Raw genomic sequence first — 12,297 nt, 5'->3', positions numbered from 1 at the left:
TAACAGTTAACCAATAAAAGGTTTGTCTGTTATCGTTAAAAGAACTTAACTAAAAAATTTGCACTATACATTAGTTATATAGGTCCTAAAAAGTGCTTTGTGAACTATATGGTGCCAAATGTGCAATTCACGTTGCAAAAAGTTCTAACGGGTCTCAAAATGTTTATTAGAGTCTAATAAGTAAATAATAAAAGTATAACAGTTAACCAATGAAAGGTTTGTCTGTTATCGTTAAAAGAACTTAACTAAAAAATTTGCACTATACATTAGTTATATAGGTCCCAAAAAGTACCTTGTGAACTATATGGTGCCAAATATGCAATTCACATTGCAAAAAGTTCTAACGGGTCTCAAAATGTTTATTAGAGTCTAATAAGTAAATAATAAAAGTATAACAGTTAACCAATGAAAGGTTTGTCTGTTATCGTTAAAAGAACTTAACTAAAAAATTTGCACTATACATTAGTTATATAGGTCCCAAAAAGTACCTTGTGAACTATATGGTGCCAAATGTGCAATTCACATTGCAAAACGTTCTAACGGATCTCAAAATGTTTATTAGAGTCTAATAAGTAAATAATAAAAGTATAACAGTTAACCAATGAAAGGTTTGTCTGTTATCGTTAAAAGAACTTAACTAAAAAATTTGCACTATACATTAGTTATATAGGTCCTAAAAAATACCTTGTGAACAATATGGTGCCAAATGTGCAATTCACATTGCAAAAAGTTCTAACTGGTCTCAAAATGTTTATTAGAGTCTAATAAGTAAATAATAAAAGTATAACAGTTAACCAATGAAAGGTTTGTCTGTTATCGTTAAAAGAACTTAACTAAAATATTTGCACTATACACTAGTTATATAGGTCCTAAAAAGTGCCTTGTGAACTATATGGTGCCAAAAGTGCAATTCACATTGCAAAAAGTTCTAACGGGTTTCAAAATGTTTATTACAGTTTAATAAGTAAATAATAAAAGTATAACAGTTAACCAATAAAAGGTTTGTCTGTTATCGTTAAAAGAACTTAACTAAAAAATTTGCACTATACATTAGTTATATAGGTCCTAAAAAGTGCTTTGTGAACTATATGGTGCCAAATGTGCAATTCACATTGCAAAAAGTTCTAACGGGTCTCAAAATGTTTATTAGAGTCTAATAAGTAAATAATAAAAGTATAACAGTTAACCAATGAAAGGTTTGTCTGTTATCGTTAAAAGAACTTAACTAAAAAATTTGCACTATACACTAGTTATATAGGTCCTAAAAAGTGCCTTGTGAACTATATGGTGCCAAAAGTGCAATTCACATTGCAAAAAGTTCTAACGGGTTTCAAAATGTTTATTACAGTTTAATAAGTAAATAATAAAAGTATAACAGTTAACCAATAAAAGGTTTGTCTGTTATCGTTAAAAGAACTTAACTAAAAAATTTGCACTATACATTAGTTATATAGGTCCTAAAAAGTGCTTTGTGAACTATATGGTGCCAAATGTGCAATTCACGTTGCAAAAAGTTCTAACGGGTCTCAAAATGTTTATTAGAGTCTAATAAGTAAATAATAAAAGTATAACAGTTAACCAATGAAAGGTTTGTCTGTTATCGTTAAAAGAACTTAACTAAAAAATTTGCACTATACATTAGTTATATAGGTCCCAAAAAGTACCTTGTGAACTATATGGTGCCAAATATGCAATTCACATTGCAAAAAGTTCTAACGGGTCTCAAAATGTTTATTAGAGTCTAATAAGTAAATAATAAAAGTATAACAGTTAACCAATGAAAGGTTTGTCTGTTATCGTTAAAAGAACTTAACTAAAAAATTTGCACTATACATTAGTTATATAGGTCCCAAAAAGTACCTTGTGAACTATATGGTGCCAAATGTGCAATTCACATTGCAAAACGTTCTAACGGATCTCAAAATGTTTATTAGAGTCTAATAAGTAAATAATAAAAGTATAACAGTTAACCAATGAAAGGTTTGTCTGTTATCGTTAAAAGAACTTAACTAAAAAATTTGCACTATACATTAGTTATATAGGTCCTAAAAAGTGCCTTGTGAACAATATGGTGCCAAATGTGCAATTCACATTGCAAAAAGTTCTAACTGGTCTCAAAATGTTTATTAGAGTGTAATAAGTAAATAATAAAAGTATAACAGTTAACCAATGAAAGGTTTGTCTGTTATCGTTAAAAGAACTTAACTAAAAAATTTGCACTATACATTAGTTATATAGGTCCTAAAAAATACCTTGTGAACAATATGGTGCCAAATGTGCAATTCACATTGCAAAAAGTTCTAACGGGTCTCAAAATGTTTATTAGAGCCTAATAAGTAAATAATAAAAGTATAACAGTTAACCAATGAAAGGTTTGTCTGTTATCGTTAAAAGAACTTAACTAAAAAATTTGCACTATAAATTAGTTATATAGGTCCTAAAAAGTACCTTGTGAACTATATGGTGCCAAATGTGCAATTCACATTGCAAAAAGTTCTAACGGGTCTCAAAATGTTTATTAGAGTCTAATAAGTAAATAATAAAAGTATAACAGTTAACCAATGAAAGGTTTGTCTGTTATCGTTAAAAGAAATTAACTAAAAAATTTGCACTATACATTAGTTATATAGGTCCCAAAAAGTACCTTGTGAACTATATGGTGCCAAATGTGCAATTCACATTGCAAAAAGTTCTAACGGGTCTCAAAATGTTTATTAGAGTCTAATAAGTAAATAGTAAAAGTATAACAGTTAACAAATGAAAGGTTTGTCTGTTATCGTTAAAAGAACTTAACTAAAAAATTTGCACTATACACTAGTTATATAGGTCCTAAAAAGTGCCTTGTGAACTATATGGTGCCAAAAGTGCAATTCACATTGCAAAAAGTTCTAACGGGTTTCAAAATGTTTATTACAGTTTAATAAGTAAATAATAAAAGTATAACAGTTAACCAATCAAAGGTTTGTCTGTTATCGTTAAAAGAACTTAAGTGAAAAATTTGCACTATACATTAGTTATATAGGTCCTAAAAAGTACCTTGTCAACATTATGGTGCCAAATGTGCAATTCACATTGCAAAAAGTTCTAACTGGTCTCAAAATGTTTATTACAGTCTAATAAGTAAATAATACAAGTATAACAGTTAACCAATGAAAGGTTTGTCTGTTATCGTTAAAAGAACTTAACTAAAAAATTTGCACTATACATTAGTTATATAGGTCCCAAAAAGTACCTTGTGAACTATATGGTGCCAAATGTGCAATTCACATTGCAAAACGTTCTAACGGATCTCAAAATGTTTATTAGAGTCTAATAAGTAAATAATAAAAGTATAACAGTTAACCAATGAAAGGTTTGTCTGTTATCGTTAAAAGAACTTAACTAAAAAATTTGCACTATACATTAGTTATATAGGTCCTAAAAAGTGCCTTGTGAACAATATGGTGCCAAATGTGCAATTCACATTGCAAAAAGTTCTAACTGGTCTCAAAATGTTTATTAGAGGCTAATAAGTAAATAATAAAAGTATAACAGTTAACCAATGAAAGGTTTGTCTGTTATCGTTAAAAGAACTTAACTAAAAAATTTGCACTATACATTAGTTATATAGGTCCCAAAAAGTACCTTGTGAACTATATGGTGCCAAATGTGCAATTCACATTGCAAAAAGTTCTAACGGGTCTCAAAATGTTTATTAGAGTCTAATAAGTAAATAGTAAAAGTATAACAGTTAACCAATGAAAGGTTTGTCTGTTATCGTTAAAAGAACTTAACTAAAAAATTTGCACTATACACTAGTTATATAGGTCCTAAAAAGTGCCTTGTGAACTATATGGTGCCAAAAGTGCAATTCACATTGCAAAAAGTTCTAACGGGTTTCAAAATGTTTATTACAGTTTAATAAGTAAATAATAAAAGTATAACAGTTAACCAATAAAAGGTTTGTCTGTTATCGTTAAAAGAACTTAACTAAAAAATTTGCACTATACATTAGTTATATAGGTCCTAAAAAGTGCCTTGTGAACTATATGGTGCCAAATGTGCAATTCACATTGCTAAAAGTTCTAACGGGTCTGAAAATGTTTATTAGAGGCTAATAAGTAAATAATAAAAGTATAACAGTTAACCAATGAAAGGTTTGTCTGTTATCGTTAAAAGAACTTAACTAAAAAATTTGCACTATACATTAGTTATATAGGTCCCAAAAAGTACCTTGTGAACTATATGGTGCCAAATATGCAATTCACATTGCAAAAAGTTCTAACGGGTCTCAAAATGTTTATTAGAGTCTAATAAGTAAATAATAAAAGTATAACAGTTAACCAATGAAAGGTTTGTCTGTTATCGTTAAAAGAACTTAACTAAAAAATTTGCACTATACATTAGTTATATAGGTCCTAAAAAGTACCTTGTGAACTATATGGTGCCAAATGTGCAATTCACATTGCAAAAAGTTCTAACTGGTCTCAAAATGTTTATTAGAGCCTAATAAGTAAATAATAAAAGTATAACAGTTAACCAATGAAAGGTTTGTCTGTTATCGTTAAAAGAACTTAACTAAAAAATTTGTACTATACATTAGTTATATAGGTCCTAAAAAGTGCTTTGTGAACTATATGGTGCCAAATGTGCAATTCACATTGCAAAAAGTTCTAACGGGTCTCAAAATGTTTATTAGAGTCTAATAAGTAAATAATAAAAGTATAACAGTTAACCAATGAAAGGTTTGTCTGTTATCGTTAAAAGAACTTAACTAAAAAAATTGCACTATACATTAGTTATATAGGTCCTAAAAAGTGCCTTGTGAACTATATGGTGCCAAATGTGCATCTTAATATTGCTAAAAGTTCTAACGGGTCTGAAAATTTTTATTAGAGGCTAATAAGTAAATAATAAAAGTATAACAGTTAACCAATGAAAGGTTTGTCTGTTATCGTTAAAAGAACTTAACTAAAAAATTTGCACTATACATTAGTTATATAGGTCCCAAAAAGTACCTTGTGAACTATATGGTGCCAAATATGCAATTCACATTGCAAAAAGTTCTAACGGGTCTCAAAATGTTTATTAGAGTCTAATAAGTAAATAATAAAAGTATAACAGTTAACCAAAGAAAGGTTTGTCTGTTATCGTTAAAAGAACTTAACTAAAAAATTTGCACTATACATTAGTTATATAGGTCCTAAAAAGTACCTTGTGAACTATATGGTGCCAAATGTGCAATTCACATTGCAAAAAGTTCTAACGGGTCTCAAAATGTTTATTAGAGTCTAATAAGTAAATAATAAAAGTATAACAGTTAACCAATGAAAGGTTTGTCTGTTATCGTTAAAAGAACTTAACTAAAAAATTTGCACTATACATTAGTTATATAGGTCCTAAAAAGTACCTTGTGAACTATATGGTGCCAAATGTGCAATTCACATTGCAAAAAGTTCTAACTGGTCTCAAAATGTTTATTAGAGTCTAATAAGTAAATAATAAAAGTATAACAGTTAACCAATGAAAGGTTTGTCTGTTATCGTTAAAAGAACTTAACTAAAAAATTTGCACTATACACTAGTTATATAGGTCCTAAAAAGTGCCTTGTGAACTATATGGTGCCAAAAGTGCAATTCACATTGCAAAAAGTTCTAACGGGTTTCAAAATGTTTATTACAGTTTAATAAGTAAATAATAAAAGTATAACAGTTAACCAATAAAAGGTTTGTCTGTTATCGTTAAAAGAACTTAACTAAAAAATTTGCACTATACATTAGTTATATAGGTCCTAAAAAGTGCTTTGTGAACTATATGGTGCCAAATGTGCAATTCACATTGCAAAAAGTTCTAACGGGTCTCAAAATGTTTATTAGAGTCTAATAAGTAAATAATAAAAGTATAACAGTTAACCAATGAAAGGTTTGTCTGTTATCGTTAAAAGAACTTAACTAAAACATTTGCACTATACATTAGTTATATAGGTCCTAAAAAGTGCCTTGTGAACTATATGGTGCCAAATGTGCAATTCACATTGCTAAAAGTTCTAACGGGTCTGAAAATGTTTATTAGAGGCTAATAAGTAAATAATAAAAGTATAACAGTTAACCAATGAAAGGTTTGTCTGTTATCGTTAAAAGAACTTAACTAAAAAATTTGCACTATACATTAGTTATATAGGTCCCAAAAAGTACCTTGTGAACTATATGGTGCCAAATATGCAATTCACATTGCAAAAAGTTCTAACGGGTCTCAAAATGTTTATTAGAGTCTAATAAGTAAATAATAAAAGTATAACAGTTAACCAATGAAAGGTTTGTCTGTTATCGTTAAAAGAACTTAACTAAAAAATTTGCACTATACATTAGTTATATAGGTCCTAAAAAGTACCTTGTGAACTATATGGTGCCAAATGTGCAATTCACATTGCAAAAAGTTCTAACTGGTCTCAAAATGTTTATTAGAGCCTAATAAGTAAATAATAAAAGTATAACAGTTAACCAATGAAAGGTTTGTCTGTTATCGTTAAAAGAACTTAACTAAAAAATTTGTACTGTACATTAGTTATATAGGTCCTAAAAAGTGCCTTGTGAACTATATGGTGCCAAATGTGCAATTCACATTGCTAAAAGTTCTAACGGGTCTGAAAATGTTTATTAGAGGCTAATAAGTAAATAATAAAAGTATAACAGTTAACCAATGAAAGGTTTGTCTGTTATCGTTAAAAGAACTTAACTAAAAAATTTGCACTATACATTAGCTATATAGGTCCCAAAAAGTACCTTGTGAACTATATGGTGCCAAATATGCAATTCACATTGCAAAAAGTTCTAACGGGTCTCAAAATGTTTATTAGAGTCTAATAAGTAAATAATAAAAGTATAACAGTTAACCAAAGAAAGGTTTGTCTGTTATCGTTAAAAGAACTTAACTAAAAAATTTGCACTATACATTAGTTATATAGGTCCTAAAAAGTACCTTGTGAACTATATGGTGCCAAATGTGCAATTCACATTGCAAAAAGTTCTAACGGGTCTCAAAATGTTTATTAGAGTCTAATAAGTAAATAATAAAAGTATAACAGTTAACCAATGAAAGGTTTGTCTGTTATCGTTAAAAGAACTTAACTAAAAAATTTGCACTATACATTAGTTATATAGGTCCTAAAAAGTACCTTGTGAACTATATGGTGCCAAATGTGCAATTCACATTGCTAAAAGTTCTAACTGGTCTCAAAATGTTTATTAGAGCCTAATAAGTAAATAATAAAAGTATAACAGTTAACCAATGAAAGGTTTGTCTGTTATCGTTAAAAGAACTTAACTAAAAAATTTGTACTATACATTAGTTATATAGGTCCCAAAAAGTACCTTGTGAACAATATGGTGCCAAATGTGCAATTCACATTGCAAAAAGTTCTAACGGGTCTCAAAATGTTTATTAGAGTCTAATAAGTAAATAATAAAAGTATAACAGTTAACCAATGAAAGGTTTGTCTGTTATCGTTAAAAGAACTTAACTAAAAAATTTGCACTATACACTAGTTTTATAGGTCCTAAAAAGTGCCTTGTGAACTATATGGTGCCAAATGTGCAATTCACATTGCAAAAAGTTCTAACGGGTCTCAAAATGTTTATTAGAGTCTAATAAGTAAATAATAAAAGTATAACAGTTAACCAATGAAAGGTTTGTCTGTTATCGTTAAAAGAACTTAACTAAAAAGTTTGCACTATACACTAGTTATATAGGTCCTAAAAAGTGCCTTGTGAACTATATGGTGCCAAAAGTGCAATTCACATTGCAAAAAGTTCTAACGGGTTTCAAAATGTTTATTACAGTTTAATAAGTAAATAATAAAAGTATAACAGTTAACCAATAAAAGGTTTGTCTGTTATCGTTAAAAGAACTTAACTAAAAAATTTGCACTATACATTAGTTATATAGGTCCTAAAAAGTGCTTTGTGAACTATATGGTGCCAAATGTGCAATTCACATTGCAAAAAGTTCTAACGGGTCTCAAAATGTTTATTAGAGTCTAATAAGTAAATAATAAAAGTATAACAGTTAACCAATGAAAGGTTTGTCTGTTATCGTTAAAAGAACTTAACTAAAAAATTTGTACTGTACATTAGTTATATAGGTCCTAAAAAGTGCCTTGTGAACTATATGGTGCCAAATGTGCAATTCACATTGCTAAAAGTTCTAACGGGTCTGAAAATGTTTATTAGAGGCTAATAAGTAAATAATAAAAGTATAACAGTTAACCAATGAAAGGTTTGTCTGTTATCGTTAAAAGAACTTAACTAAAAAATTTGCACTATACATTAGCTATATAGGTCCCAAAAAGTACCTTGTGAACTATATGGTGCCAAATATGCAATTCACATTGCAAAAAGTTCTAACGGGTCTCAAAATGTTTATTAGAGTCTAATAAGTAAATAATAAAAGTATAACAGTTAACCAAAGAAAGGTTTGTCTGTTATCGTTAAAAGAACTTAACTAAAAAATTTGCACTATACATTAGTTATATAGGTCCTAAAAAGTACCTTGTGAACTATATGGTGCCAAATGTGCAATTCACATTGCAAAAAGTTCTAACGGGTCTCAAAATGTTTATTAGAGTCTAATAAGTAAATAATAAAAGTATAACAGTTAACCAATGAAAGGTTTGTCTGTTATCGTTAAAAGAACTTAACTAAAAAATTTGCACTATACATTAGTTATATAGGTCCTAAAAAGTACCTTGTGAACTATATGGTGCCAAATGTGCAATTCACATTGCTAAAAGTTCTAACTGGTCTCAAAATGTTTATTAGAGCCTAATAAGTAAATAATAAAAGTATAACAGTTAACCAATGAAAGGTTTGTCTGTTATCGTTAAAAGAACTTAACTAAAAAATTTGTACTATACATTAGTTATATAGGTCCTAAAAAGTACCTTGTGAACAATATGGTGCCAAATGTGCAATTCACATTGCAAAAAGTTCTAACGGGTCTCAAAATGTTTATTAGAGTCTAATAAGTAAATAATAAAAGTATAACAGTTAACCAATGAAAGGTTTGTCTGTTATCGTTAAAAGAACTTAACTAAAAAATTTGCACTATACACTAGTTTTATAGGTCCTAAAAAGTGCCTTGTGAACTATATGGTGCCAAATGTGCAATTCACATTGCAAAAAGTTCTAACGGGTCTCAAAATGTTTATTAGAGTCTAATAAGTAAATAATAAAAGTATAACAGTTAACCAATGAAAGGTTTGTCTGTTATCGTTAAAAGAACTTAACTAAAAAGTTTGCACTATACACTAGTTATATAGGTCCTAAAAAGTGCCTTGTGAACTATATGGTGCCAAAAGTGCAATTCACATTGCAAAAAGTTCTAACGGGTTTCAAAATGTTTATTACAGTTTAATAAGTAAATAATAAAAGTATAACAGTTAACCAATAAAAGGTTTGTCTGTTATCGTTAAAAGAACTTAACTAAAAAATTTGCACTATACATTAGTTATATAGGTCCTAAAAAGTGCTTTGTGAACTATATGGTGCCAAATGTGCAATTCACATTGCAAAAAGTTCTAACGGGTCTCAAAATGTTTATTAGAGTCTAATAAGTAAATAATAAAAGTATAACAGTTAACCAATGAAAGGTTTGTCTGTTATCGTTAAAAGAACTTAACTAAAACATTTGCACTATACATTAGTTATATAGGTCCTAAAAAGTGCCTTGTGAACTATATGGTGCCAAATGTGCAATTCACATTGCTAAAAGTTCTAACGGGTCTGAAAATGTTTATTAGAGGCTAATAAGTAAATAATAAAAGTATAACAGTTAACCAATGAAAGGTTTGTCTGTTATCGTTAAAAGAACTTAACTAAAAAATTTGCACTATACATTAGTTATATAGGTCCCAAAAAGTACCTTGTGAACTATATGGTGCCAAATATGCAATTCACATTGCAAAAAGTTCTAACGGGTCTCAAAATGTTTATTAGAGTCTAATAAGTAAATAATAAAAGTATAACAGTTAACCAATGAAAGGTTTGTCTGTTATCGTTAAAAGAACTTAACTAAAAAATTTGCACTATACATTAGTTATATAGGTCCTAAAAAGTACCTTGTGAACTATATGGTGCCAAATGTGCAATTCACATTGCAAAAAGTTCTAACGGGTCTCAAAATGTTTATTAGAGTCTAATAAGTAAATAATAAAAGTATAACAGTTAACCAATGAAAGGTTTGTCTGTTATCGTTAAAAGAACTTAACTAAAAAATTTGCACTATACATTAGTTATATAGGTCCTAAAAAGTACCTTGTGAACTATATGGTGCCAAATGTGCAATTCACATTGCTAAAAGTTCTAACTGGTCTCAAAATGTTTATTAGAGCCTAAAAAGTAAATAATAAAAGTATAACAGTTAACCAATGAAAGGTTTGTCTGTTATCGTTAAAAGAACTTAACTAAAAAATTTGTACTATACATTAGTTATATAGGTCCTAAAAAGTACCTTGTGAACAATATGGTGCCAAATGTGCAATTCACATTGCAAAAAGTTCTAACGGGTCTCAAAATGTTTATTAGAGTCTAATAAGTAAATAATAAAAGTATAACAGTTAACCAATGAAAGGTTTGTCTGTTATCGTTAAAAGAACTTAACTAAAAAATTTGCACTATACACTAGTTTTATAGGTCCTAAAAAGTGCCTTGTGAACTATATGGTGCCAAATGTGCAATTCACATTGCAAAAAGTTCTAACGGGTCTCAAAATGTTTATTAGAGTCTAATAAGTAAATAATAAAAGTATAACAGTTAACCAATGAAAGGTTTGTCTGTTATCGTTAAAAGAACTTAACTAAAAAGTTTGCACTATACACTAGTTATATAGGTCCTAAAAAGTGCCTTGTGAACTATATGGTGCCAAAAGTGCAATTCACATTGCAAAAAGTTCTAACGGGTTTCAAAATGTTTATTACAGTTTAATAAGTAAATAATAAAAGTATAACAGTTAACCAAAGAAAGGTTTGTCTGTTATCGTTAAAAGAACTTAACTAAAAAATTTGCACTATACATTAGTTATATAGGTCCTAAAAAGTGCTTTGTGAACTATATGGTGCCAAATGTGCAATTCACATTGCAAAAAGTTCTAACGGGTCTCAAAATGTTTATTAGAGTCTAATAAGTAAATAATAAAAGTATAACAGTTAACCAATGAAAGGTTTGTCTGTTATCGTTAAAAGAACTTAACTAAAACATTTGCACTATACATTAGTTATATAGGTCCTAAAAAGTGCCTTGTGAACTATATGGTGCCAAATGTGCAATTCACATTGCTAAAAGTTCTAACGGGTCTGAAAATGTTTATTAGAGGCTAATAAGTAAATAATAAAAGTATAACAGTTAACCAATGAAAGGTTTGTCTGTTATCGTTAAAAGAACTTAACTAAAAAATTTGCACTATACATTAGTTATATAGGTCCTAAAAAGTACCTTGTGAACTATATGGTGCCAAATGTGCAATTCACATTGCAAAAAGTTCTAACTGGTCTCAAAATGTTTATTAGAGCCTAATAAGTAAATAATAAAAGTATAACAGTTAACCAATGAAAGGTTTGTCTGTTATCGTTAAAAGAACTTAACTAAAAAATTTGTACTATACATTAGTTATATAGGTCCTAAAAAGTGCTTTGTGAACTATATGGTGCCAAATGTGCAATTCAGATTGCAAAAAGTTCTAACGGGTCTCAAAATGTTTATTAGAGTCTAATAAGTAAATAATAAAAGTATAACAGTTAACCAATGAAAGGTTTGTCTGTTATCGTTAAAAGAACTTAACTAAAAAATTTGCACTATACATTAGTTATATAGGTCCTAAAAAGTGCCTTGTGAACTATATGGTGCCAAATGTGCAATTCACATTGCTAAAAGTTCTAACGGGTCTGAAAATGTTTATTAGAGGCTAATAAGTAAATAATAAAAGTATAACAGTTAACCAATGAAAGGTTTGTCTGTTATCGTTAAAAGAACTTAACTAAAAAATTTGCACTATACATTAGTTATATAGGTCCCAAAAAGTACCTTGTGAACTATATGGTGCCAAATATGCAATTCACATTGCAAAAAGTTCTAACGGGTCTCAAAATGTTTATTAGAGTCTAATAAGTAAATAATAAAAGTATAACAGTTAACCAAAGAAAGGTTTGTCTGTTATCGTTAAAAGAACTTAACTAAAAAATTTGCACTATACATTAGTTATATAGGTCCTAAAAAGTACCTTGTGAACTATATGGTGCCAAATGTGCAATTCACATTGCAAAAAGTT

This window comes from Clavelina lepadiformis, chromosome 1 (assembly GCF_947623445.1).
Source record: "Clavelina lepadiformis chromosome 1, kaClaLepa1.1, whole genome shotgun sequence".
In the NCBI taxonomy this organism is placed as follows: Eukaryota; Metazoa; Chordata; class Ascidiacea; order Aplousobranchia; family Clavelinidae; genus Clavelina; species Clavelina lepadiformis.
This window is presented reverse-complemented; position numbering follows the sequence as displayed.